Source organism: Berghia stephanieae, chromosome 10 (genome assembly GCF_034508935.2).
Source record: "Berghia stephanieae isolate SIO BIC M18660-M18661 chromosome 10, UCSD_Bste_1.3, whole genome shotgun sequence".
Classification (NCBI taxonomy): Eukaryota; Metazoa; Mollusca; class Gastropoda; order Nudibranchia; family Aeolidiidae; genus Berghia; species Berghia stephanieae.
This window is the reverse complement of record NC_088369.1, coordinates 25,089,405-25,100,209: the sequence shown is the minus strand read 5'-3', so window position 1 is coordinate 25,100,209 and position 10,805 is coordinate 25,089,405.

The following is a 10,805-nucleotide window of genomic DNA, read 5'->3' as shown; positions in this document are numbered from 1 at the left end:
AGCAGCAACATTTACATTACCTACCATTTTTTTAATGATAACGTACTACTTTGATGTTTTAAAATACTATTAGATGAATAATAATGATAATATAATAATAATAATAATAATAATATAATATATAATAATAATAATAATAATAATAATAATAATAATAATAATAATAATAATAATAATAAATAATAATAATAATAATAATAATAATAATATAATAATAATAATAATAATAATAATAATAATAATAATAAAAAAATAATAATAATAATATATAATAATAATATATAATAATAATATAATAAAATAATAATAATAATAATAATAATAATAATGATAATAAAATAAGAATAATAATAAGATAATAATAATATAATAAAAATAATAATAATAATAATAATAATAATAATGATGATAATAATAATAATAATGATGATGATGATAATAATAATAATAATAATAATAATAATAATAATAATAATAATAATAATAATAATAATAATAATAATAATAATAGTAATAATAATAATAATACTGTAATAATGATAATTATCATTATAAATAGTATACCTATATAAAGCTCTTTACCCCATTTCACAATAAGCTCAAAGCGTCTTATTCCAACAAGAAATTTCTACAATATTCATACCTGGAAAATAGGAAAAGTCTTTTGAACACTCGAACTTCACGTAATCCATGATTTGTGATGATTTATAACAAATTTTATGTCAACACAAAATGTTGGCAACAGCAGCAGTCGACACAACTGTAGCAACATATAATATTACAATCTATACGTAGTTCTGTTGCCATCCCTATTATAGACTGTATGGTATCCACTATGTGATTATAACATATATGCAATACCACGCTAGAGTACCCCTATTTGTGTACAATGACTCGCGGATAGCTTGAACAAGGTTGACAAGGGCAGCAACAATAGGGGCAGTTTTTTTGGTGTGTGAATGAATGTGTGTGTGTGTGTGGTGTGTGTATGAATGTGTGTGAATGTGTGTATCTGTGTGTGTGATATGCTGTTTTGTAAGGGTTAATTATATCAAGGAGTGGGAAATATTTGAAGTCCGCTGTCCATTGATTGTCCTATGGATGCTTTGCGTTTAGCCAAAATGCCCATACCATCTGCCAGCCGGATATAACGTACCAACACACAAAACTATGTGTAAACTTGAACAGTTATTGTCTGATTGATATAATTTGGCAAGAACTACTCATAAAAATGGCTTGCTAAAAGCAATAACAATTTCGTTCCTTCTATAAATTTCCATACTGACAAACTCTAAAGAAAACATTCACCAGATGATGAAAGACGGAAATTCAATTTTGATTATTATTTTTTTTCAAATTCAAGTAAAATTGATAATGATAACTGCTCACAATGATGTCAAGACCAGGGCTTGATCTCAACGTCATCAATGGAGCAACTTTCTAAAGCAACTAGCACGCGTTGCACTAGTTATAAAGCAGAGGCAATTGCAATGAGCGAGGTGAAGAATTCAAGCAGCGTAATAAGTGTCAAGGTGGTTTTCCTGACTTATGCCAAGCAAGTCCTGGAAACATTGGAGAATCCAAATAACACAGAGTTGAATCATATGGAGATTGAGCTGGTCCAACTGACCCAAAAAGCCAAGAAAGTAACGCCTCAGTTGATTGATCCCTAGCCATGTGTGGCATCGTAGGAAATAGAATCTCTGATACCCTGTCTAAATTTGGAGCAAACCCAAGAAGCAAACAGGTATGAAATTTGTGAGATCAAATCCCTTATCCAGACCAAGGTCAAAGTCTCGTGGAACAAGAAGCACCCAGAATATATGAAAAGGGACCCCATAAGGCTTTTCAAAAGACAAGATCAAGTTGCCATTTTCAGACTTCGCAGAGGACATAATGATCTCCGGCACCACATGTTCAAAGCATTTTAAGATAGGAGAGAGAAAAAGACACTTGTGAATATGGAGAAGGATATCAGGATGCCGAACGTGATTTGCAGGACTTTACAATGTACAATGACTATTTGACCCGAGAGGACTATACTTAAGTCGAAGCTCTATGAGTCTCATCACGAGCTTGGAAATACCACAGCATTCCTGTGTGTTGTTGACCTTCAGCCATAAAGACATGATGAGAGGAAAGAAGAAGAAGAAGAAGAAGAAGAAGAAGAAGAAGAAGAAGAAGAAGAAGAAGAAGGAGGAGGAGGAGGAGGAGTAGGAGGAGGAGGAGATCTATGGAGCATCCTTTAGACAGTGACTTACTTTGACTTATTTCGTCATCAAGGCCGTCCGACTTAGCAGCCCCAACTGTTTTGCAGATATTATATCAATGTTGTGAAAGCCATCCCCTTTGACCTCTATTCTATGCTATCATTCTCAGTGATTCAAGACGCGTGTAAAGGAGATGATAGTAACAGGGTGTTGTGAACGTTGTTGAAAGGTTGCTGCTTGAAGCTCAAAAGAAAAAATAACGATAAGTATTGAATTGTTAGCTTCAATTTATTTGACGAAGACAGATACTGTAGACGTTTCAGGTTTCCCCTTTATCAACAAAACACGATAAATGAAACACTACGGACGAATGAGATATTATGTGAATGGCGTAGTTAAGGTGAATAAACGAAATCAATGCTAGGAGAGAGAGAGAGAGAGAGAGAGAGAGAGAGAGAGAGAGAGAGAGATAGGAGATAGAGAGAGATGGGGATAGAGGGAGAAAGAGAGAAAGAAAGAGCGAGTGAGAGAGAAAGAGAGAAAGAGAGAGAGAGAGAGAGACATATAGACAGAGATAGAGAGAGAGACAGATAGAGAGATAAAGTGAGAGAGAGAGACCCACACAGAGAGAAGTGGGAGAGTGAGGGGGGGGGGGGGGGAGGTTCTTTACATGTTTTGTATAATGCTTTATACGATACTTACGTTCGATAGTGTATGCCAATGATTCTTATCGATTCGATCGTGCTCCTTAACATAAAGAAGGAAAATTAAATATAAAAGAGAAACTTGAGCTTTTATAAACACAAAAAAAGAGTTTTTATATAGCGCAATATCCACTAAATGTGCTAAAAGCGCTTTACAAGGTGTCCCTGGTCAACAGCAACATTTAACATGTAGGACGGGACATAATGCCTGTTGGGCGATATTTCAATTTTTCGGACAAAGACAACGCTGTTAACGGCCAGGTACTCATTTTGCACCTGAATACGGTGAGAGAATGTGAGTAAAGAGCCCTTTCCAAGGACTCACCTATGCGCCGAGCGCGAGGCTCTAACCCAGGACCTCCGATCCGAAAGAGAGTGTCATACCACTAGACCACATAGCCGCACATTATAAAGTGCAATATTAATAACCATTAACAATGCTCAATGCACTTTCTAAGGGTTCTAAATCAACATCAGCACTTAATATTTATCACGAGACATGACATTATCATTTCTTTTCTGACATAGACATAGTTGTTGCCGGCTAGTTTCTTATTTTACCCCTGAGTGAGCTGAGAGAATGTGAGCAAAGAGCTTTTTTCAAGTAGTTAGTGTTTTAAATAAATAAATAAACCAAAGAAAATGATAATTTCCTATATTCAACTCCAAGGGGAAAGTTGTCTTTTATGTCTATCCCAAAGGAAAACAAGAATAACGCAGTAGAAAGCTGCAGAGCAGCGCGGCAAAGTGAGCTAGGACAAGATGACTTGCTCAGGTCATAAACCGCTTGGGAGAGGGAGTCGAACTCGATACAATTGGGCTACGCATCAAAAAACCAATTCGCTATGCCACACGGGTGGACATACGGGTTTAACTCACTTAACCCTAACACCGACTATATCCGTATTTTATACGGGCTACTATTACGCCTTGCCTATTTATTACATTTTTTCTGATTGAAATGATAGGCATACTATCAAAGCTACTGTTTTTTGTATTTACATGTTAATGATAGGTGAATAAAACTAGCTATGTACATGCTCATTTTTAATATATTTTTTCCAATTTTGAAAAGTAGCAAAAATCTCTAGGATTGAGGGAGTTAACATTTACCAACAATGATTCCTATTGTCACGAAATGTGTCATAGACCAACAATCGGTTTAGACCGTGGGATTATTAGCGACGATGAATGAATAGAGCAAGAGAGAAGAATGGCCGAGGGTTTTAGGAGATAAAAGAGTTGGTTTTTTGAATGGTGGGTGACAAAGTGATGGCTATTAGATGAAGTTGGTTGAAGAGCCATTGGTAGTTGTAGCGGTGGTGGTGGAAGTAGTGGTTGTGGTGGTATTGGTAGTGGTGGTGGTGGTGGTGGTTGTGGTGGTGATGGTGGTCGTGGTGGTCTGGGATTATAGAACCAATGGAAGTGATTTGGAGGAAAAAAAGGGGGGGGGGAGGAGGAGGGGGGGGGGTTGGAGTCTGTCATTCTCAATTTGTAGAGCACTCACTTCACAAGCAAAGGGACCAGAGCAGATCCAAGTTGTAGCTGAGATTTTTCTTGTCCACTACATATCAGAGATGAGAATTATCTCGGTTTCTATAACGTTCAACGGGTAGTAACAAAATTGCTTGCCAACATTTCAATAGAACGTAAAGAACTTTTCACAAAGTCAATCAGAAACCAAGTAGCTGGGTCTGATAAGACTTGGTGGGAAAGTACTTTACGATAGGATAGCGCTCTATTCAAACGGTGGTAAGTACGTGTTACTATGCTGTTTAACGTTTTAGAAACCGGGATAATCTCTCATCATGATGATGACACTCGGTTTCTGACAGGTACGAGTGCCGTTAAGGCAGTGCAAAGTTGATTCCTTGGGAAAGGCTCTTTACTCACATACTGCGGCTATGTGGTCTAGTGGTATGACAATTGTTTTTGGATCGGAAGGTCCTGCGTTCGAGCCTTGCTAAGCGCATAGTTGAATCCTTGAAAATGGCTCTTTACTCACATTATATCTCATTGTCATCAGGTGTAAAATGAGTACTTGGTCGTTAACAGTGTTATCTCTGTAATATCACCTAACAGGCGACACGTCCCGTCCTACATGTTACGAGTTGCTGTTGATCATGGACCCTTTGTAAAGCGATTTGAGCACGTTAAGTGGATATTGCGCTTGATAAAAGCTCATATTTTTTTTTACTGTTAAGGCAGTGCAAAGTTGAATTCTTGGAAATGCTATTTACTCATGTACTCTTACCACACTCAGGTGTAAAGCGAATATTTCCCGGTGACAGCGTTGTCTCTGTGAAAATAAGAATAAAAATCATAATATAGCGACGTGTCCCCCCCCCCCCACCCCCCTTTTTTTTTTTCAATGTTCAGTGTTGCCTTTGGATTAGAAGCCTTTGTAAAGTGCTTTGAGCGCATTTAGCAGATGTCATGCTATGTAAATTAGCTGAACAGTAAGAAAAAAAAAAAAAAAAAAAAAAAACGAAACCATAATTATCTTAGAAAAACAAATCCAAACACGGTACTTTTCGGGATGAAAACCCTTTTTCAGCCAATACCAAAAACAATTAATTAATTAACATCATTGGTATATTTTGTTGTTGTCGTCGTTGAGTATACATCCAGAGTAAGAAATTCGTGAATTTTAATGTTTAAGCAACAACAACAACAACAACAACAACATTGACCTCAATGAAGGCGTTTACTATAGCTAGAAATATATTATGATCATTTTATTGAGCTTAAAATGGAATTGTGCGCACTGGTCACATCGCCTAACAGGCGTCATATCTCGTCCTAACTGTTGTGTGTTGCTGTTGGCTACCGACTCATTGAAGCACATTTAGAAGATTTTGCACTATTTTGTTTGGGTTTTTTTTTTGTTTTTTTTTTTTTTGTTTTGTTTTTTTTGCTGTTTTATTTTGGGTGGTTTTTTTTGGGGGGGGGGGGGGGGGGGGGGGAGGGGGCGTGGGCGTTGGAGGCCGTTTATATTACCGTAGGACGATAAATGAATGGTCTCACGATGACAGGGTCCAATGATTTCACATCCCGAGTAAAAGATTTGTTTTCAACGTGCATGACTGAAATCATAGAATTTTAAAAGACCCCCTTCGCTTTCATCGGTGTTCTCAATAACACCGTGTAATTATGGCCCTTTCTTACTACTACTTCTTCTTCTTCTTCTACTACTACTACTACTACTACTACTACTACTACTACTACTACTACTACTACTACTACTACTACTACTACTACTACTACTACTACTACTACTACTACTACTACTACTACTACTACTACTACTACTACTACTACTACTACTACTACTTCTACTACACTACATACTACTACTACTACTACTACTACTACTACTACTATACTACTACATACTACTACTACTACTACTACTACTACTACTACTTATTTACTACTACTTATTATTATTATTATTGTTATTATTATATTATTATTTATTATTATTATTATTATTATTATTATTATTATTATTATTATTATTATTATTATTTTATTATTATATATTATTATTATTATTATATTATTTATTATTATTATTATTATTATTATTATTATTATTATTATTATTATATATTATTATTATATTATATTATTATATTATATTATTATTATTATTATTATTATTATTATTATTATTATTATTATTATTATTATTACATTGAGAGATTTTTACGTCTTAGTACATTGTCGCTTCTACGGTAGTAAAGTGATATTTTATATCATATGTCATTTATACAGCGATAAACACACCCAGAATATCTGTCTATCTATCTGTACATTTTTAGGCAGTAAATAGAATATAAAAAATATAGATTCTTACGTTTCATCTGTTTATAAAAAAGAACATCATTGTTACCATCATCTGGATATAAAAAACAAGATACCGTCAATGGGTCTCGAACAATGGGCCTCCGAGTTTTAAGGCAGTGCCTTAGCCGATCAGCCATTTCTCTCCTTACAAGCCCCCTTCCCCTCCACACCCTACCGCCCCCCCCCCCCCCCCCCCGGGCCACCTTTCGTCAATAATAGTCATCACTATCGTCCTTCTCCTGTTTATCATCATATCCTCATCTATTATTTCATCATCATCATCATCATCATCAGCAGCAGCAGCAGCAGCAGCAGCAGCATCAGCATAATCATTATGATCAGCATCATCATCATCATCATCATCATCATCATCATCATCATCCTCATCATCATCATCATCGTCATACGAGAGAAATCTAACATTAAGATCGCATACATTGGCGTCTAGCGTTCATCAGGAAAATATAATGTATACGTCCATATTTAAAATTTCAGAGGAATTACTTTCTGAGGAAAGTATAAAAACATTTCAGGATCTACATTATAATATCATATCAGGGCGTAGCGTGGCTCAGCTGTACTTTATTTGTTTCATACCCAAAAGGTACCGGGTTCGTCTACCCGCCTCGTTGTGTGGCCTTGAGCAAGTCACCTCTCCCTAGCTCACTTTGAGGCGCTGTACTGCGGCTGGCGCCTGGGTTATACCAGTCTTCCCTTTTGAATAGACCCTAAAGACAAATTTCCCTGTGGGGATGAATGAAGGGGATTTTTATTCATTTTTATTTATTTATAATGACAGGAAATTGATGGTTCCAGACGGAATGGTCAATTTTATACTGTAGTCAATGTTTACGTACAAAACATCAATAATGTACTGGCGGTTCACGGGACGTTACACACAGGTTGTTATTGTTTTGGGTCGGTCTTGTACTTCGTCGGTCATTAGCGATTTCGTCAAGCTTGGGCAGACCCCTCATCTTTTTCAACAACAGAAGATCGGTGGATCGACCCGATTTTTTGTGTCTTTTGTTCCTGGTATTTGTGTCCCTTCGCCTCCAAACGGTATTATGCCTGGGAGAATCCAATCCAGAAAAGGAGATTTAATTTTAAGTTTAAAATGTGAAATTATAGCTTTTGTCTTTTCAATTCTTTTCAATAAAACATTTTAAAAAATTGAGCTTTTCGATAGATCAATATCCACTTAGCGTGCTCAAAGCGTTTTACAAAGGGTTTCTAATTAATAGCAACACGTAACATGTCGAACAAAACAGGACGCCTGTTAGGCGAATTACAATTTTTCCGTCAGAGACAACACTGTTAACGGTCATATACTCATTTTACACCTGAGTACGATGAGAAAATGTAGGTAAAGAGCCTTTTTTTCAAGGACTCAACTATGCGCCGAGCCAGGCTTGAATCCAGGACCTTTCGACCCGAAAGCGAATGTCATAACACTAGACCACATAGCCGTACTGAACTCACATTTCCTAATTATTTTTAGTTTAAGTCATTATTTTGGCATATCAATAATCCTACCATAATACCGTTATTAGGCGGTGGGTTACAATTCCCAAAGGATAGAAACATGAATTTCCCAGGAATTTGGGTTGTCTCTGAAAATGAAGGTCCATTGCTGGTTTGAGATAAAATACTCACGTGTTCTACAGCCAGATCAATTGTACCAATGCACAAAACTAAGTGTAACCTTAAACATGTAAAACCGATGGACACAATTTTAGTGAGAAAGAATTACCCCACTGGCAGTCTAAAAACAATAACAAAGAGCAGTGTGACGTCAACTTTATTCATTCTATTGTTAATTTGTGCGGCTATGTGGTCTTTTGGTATAACACTCGCTTTCGGATCGGAAAGTCCTAGGTTCGAGCCTCGCTCGGCGCATAGTTGAGTCCTTGGATAATGTTCTCTACTCACAGTCTCTCATCATACTCAAGGTATAAAATCAGTACCCGGACGTTAACAGCTTTGTCTCTGTCGAAAAATATTGTAATATCGCCTAACAGACGTCATGTCTCGTCTTACATGTTACGCGTAGCTGTTGATCAGGGACCCTTTGTAAAGCGCTTTGAGCATATTAGTGGATATTGCGATATGTAAATGCTCACTTTAGTAAACAACCAACTATGTTTGTCCCCGCGGGTCTAAAATGTGTCACAAGGGAGCAGGCACCGGTGTAAGATAAGGATCCGAACACTGTGTATGACAAGTGCCAGACAAAGCAAGAAAAATAAACCATTCCCCACATAATCATTCTACCTCGACTGGGAATCGAAATCAGACCTGTTTACCGTTCAGACGTGCTACCATTACGTGTAAATTAACTAATTATGAATGTTGAAGACATATCTAAAAATAAAGATAGGTATTGAATTGTAAGCTTCAATGTATTAGACGAAGACAGATACTGTGGACGTTTCGGGTTTCCCCTTGATCAACGAAACACGATGAATGAAACACTAAGGACGAATGAGATATAATGTGTAAATGGCGTAGTTAACGTGAATTATTATTATCATCATCATCATTATCATCATCATCATCATCATCATCATCATCATCATCATCATCATCATCATCATCATCATTATTATTATTATTATTATTTATTATTATTATTAATTATTATTATTATTATTATTATATTATTATTATTTATTATTATTATTATTATTATTATATATTATTATTATTATTATTATTATTATTTATATTATTTTATATTATATTATTGAATATATTTCTTATTGAATTCTTCTATTGTGCAACTTGTGGTGTGGTACCCTCGTATCGATCGGTAGTCGGTCCCTGGTAAGAGTCCAGAACAGAGTGGCGGAAAGTTGAGTCCTTAGACGAGGCCCTTTATTATCATTCTGTCACTTCACTCGGGGTCCCGATAGCTCAGCCGGTAGAGCATTTGCTTCACACCCATTGGGACCGAGATCGGTCCCAGGTGCAGCCGAGATTTTTTCTTACCCCCCCCCCCCCCCCCCCCCCCCCCCCCGCCTGTCCAGCCACCAGTGTTAGTCAGGCGGAAAGTACTTTACTAGCGTCTTATCCAAAGTGTAGCAAGTAATTCCTATTGTCCGTTTCGCGCTATAATCCGGCTCCATGAGTCGAATGGCTCTGATGGATTACTTCTTTTTTCACTTCACTTAGGTGTAAAATGAGTACCTGGCTAAAACAAAGAAAACCCATTACCATAATGACTCATATGCCTTATGTTTCTTCCTACATGTGAACTGTTGCTGTTGACTTGGAATACTTTTTAAAGCGATTTGATCATTTTTAGCGAAAATAGCCGCTTATTAATACTATGCATACTATGCTTTTAGTCAAAATACTACCCGCTCTGCCCGCCAAATGTATTATATCCACACACAAAGCGTTGTGTAAGGTTTAATCTGTTAAAGGATATTAGCAAAACATAATCCTCCAACTGGCGGTCTATGAACAATCACAAAGAGCCGAGTGACGTCAACTTCATTCTTCTATTGAAAGCTCAAGTGTTTTTGATTTGTTTTGTTTTGGGTTTTTTTTTGTTGTAAAAAATGGTGGTGGTTGCGGTGATAGTGGTGATGATGATGGTGCTGATGATGATATTGAGGATGATGATGATGATTGGTAATGATGATGATGATGATGATGATGAAGATGCTGCTGCTGCTGATGATAATGATGATGATTATGTCGATGATGATAATGGCGATGATGATGATCATTATGATAACGATGTGATTCATAATGGTGATAATAATTATATAATGGTGGACAGGGGGTTGATGAGTTACAATTATGTTTGTTTTGTTTGTTTGTGTGTCGTCTTTATTTTATTTTTTTCAAGGGTTTCTCGACCTGTTCGTGTGTGTGTGTGTGTGTGTGTGTGTGTGTGTGTGTGTGTGCGTTATGTATATGCGAGATCATTGTGTCTATTACAACAATACAGATTGTCACCGTGCCGGGTTTCTTTATAGATAGTTCGAAGATGACGTCACTCATGTGTTTGTTATTGTTTTTTGCCATC